Raw genomic sequence first — 2084 nt, 5'->3', positions numbered from 1 at the left:
AAATTTCTCAAACCACTTTGACAATGGAAGACTTTTTTTCCAGAGTCTGAAGAGTATTCTTCACGGCTATGTAGGAAATGTTGGTTTCAATCCAGGAATGGTATAAAAATTTAAGTAAGGAAAAATCTCTAGGTTATACTTTGAGAAATCTTTATGGATTTTAATCAAAGCACTGGATGATGGATAGACCTTGGACTGGTAGGTAGATTTAAGGCAAGGAGAGCTCATAATATGTGCAACGTACACAGTAGATGATACTTAAAATGACTGAACCACCTAAAAATGGTAGACAATACTTAAAATGACTAGACCACTTAAAATGACTGGACCACTCCTCCTTTTCTGGTAAGCGGCCTGAGGTGACCTCTAAAAATGGTTCGCTATTCACATGACCCAGAAAACCCCACAAAATCATGCAAGTCAAGAGGTTCAAATCTTCGCGTTCACTTTAAGAACACTCGTGAAACTGCCCAGGCCATTAAGGGTATGCATATCCGAAAAGCCACCAAGCATCTGAAGGATGTCACTTTAAAGAAGCAATGTGTGCCATTCCATCGTTACAATGGTGGAGTTGGTAGGTGTGCCCAGGCCAAACAGTGGGGCTGGACACAGGGTCGGTGGCCCAAAAAGAGTGCTGAATTTTTACTGCACATGCTCAAAAATGCAGAGAGTAATGCTGAACTTAAGGGCTTAGATGTAGATTCTCTGGTCATTGAGCATATCCAGGTGAACAAAGCCCCCAAGATGTGGCACAGGACTTACAGAGCTCATGGTCAGATCAACTCATACATGAGCTCTCCCTGACACATTGAGATGATCCTTACTGAAAGAGAACTGATTGTTCCTAAACCAGAAGAGGAGGTTGCCCAGAAGGAAAAGATATCCCAGAAGAAACTGAAGAAACAAAGATTTATGGTCTGGGAATAAATGCTTCAAAAAATAAATGCAAATAAAAGTAAAAAAAAAAAAAAGACTGGATCATCACAGGTCCTCAAGCAGAGTAGTGAGAAATAAAATTTGATAGGTGAATTGAGACCAAGAGTGGAGGATCTAAAAACCCGAACTGAAAACTTCATTCTTTATTAAGAAAGTGACATGGAAAAAGTCCTATTTTTAAGAAGCAACCTAGCCATGATAGTTCAGTGTAACCTGCACGTAAAGAAAAAAGTCTGGAATAAACTCAGAAGATAACAGGACCCAAACTCTCCCTGAAGAATGGATCAACATGACTGTAATGACAAAAAATGATACTTTACGTAAGAAAACATGCTAAAATTAGATAGAAATAAGGCAAAAGATGTAGAAAATTTTAATTTGCTTTTCAACAGCAGAATCAGTCTGGGGCACTGGAAAGGAGACCATCAATCATAAGGGCCAGAAAGCATTGGACTTTAACCTTTGAGGTCCATTGAAGGCAACATGATATAGCTACAAAACTTCTTGAGCTGTACACTTGTGCTGACTGGGTTCAACCGCATCACTGTCATTTACTACTGTTTTATTCCTATCTAAAATATTTCTTTTGGTTATATACGATCACTTATATTCAAGAAGGTTCTACAATGCATGAGCTTTAAGAAATTTTATATCTTCATTTTTTACACTGTATTTAGTCTTTCAACAGATATTTTCTAAGTATCGATTATACATCAAGGACTGAGCTAGGCACTGGAGGTTCAGCACGGAACAAGACAGACATGACTGCTGCCCTGGTGGAGCTCACATTAACTACACAAAAACTTTTTTTATTAATGTACAGAAAACTAAGAATACATCCCTTGCACCATTTTCATAGAACAGCTCACCATGGCAGATCTAATGTCTTCCATGGTGCGATGCACAGATGTCAGAAACGAGAAGGCTGAATTAATTTACTGTAGATAATAACTAGACTTTTAAAAGAAAGTATGAAATCATTGATCTATAGTAAAACCAGCAACTGACTTTTCTTGCTATTCAGAGGACGTGATACTCATCACTAGCACTTAGAAACAGAATGCCAGAGTTGGAAAGGTTCAGAAAGATCAAATCATTCTACTTTGCATTTTTACCGATACAGGAACTAAATCCAAAAGAGCATAAAT

The 2084-nt window shown here is 38.0% G+C and overlaps 1 pseudogene; it reads left to right on the top strand.

Annotated features, from left to right (window-relative positions):
- The first annotated feature begins 354 nt into the window (after positions 1–354).
- LOC109548228 (large ribosomal subunit protein uL22-like) lies at positions 355–927 on the top strand (annotated as a pseudogene).
- The last annotated feature ends 1157 nt before the right edge of the window (positions 928–2084 follow it).

The sequence above is a fragment of the Tursiops truncatus genome, chromosome 3, assembly GCF_011762595.2.
Source record: "Tursiops truncatus isolate mTurTru1 chromosome 3, mTurTru1.mat.Y, whole genome shotgun sequence".
NCBI classification, from domain to species: Eukaryota; Metazoa; Chordata; class Mammalia; order Artiodactyla; family Delphinidae; genus Tursiops; species Tursiops truncatus.
Note: the sequence above shows the minus strand (reverse complement) of the source record. Positions and strands in the feature narration are given on the sequence as shown.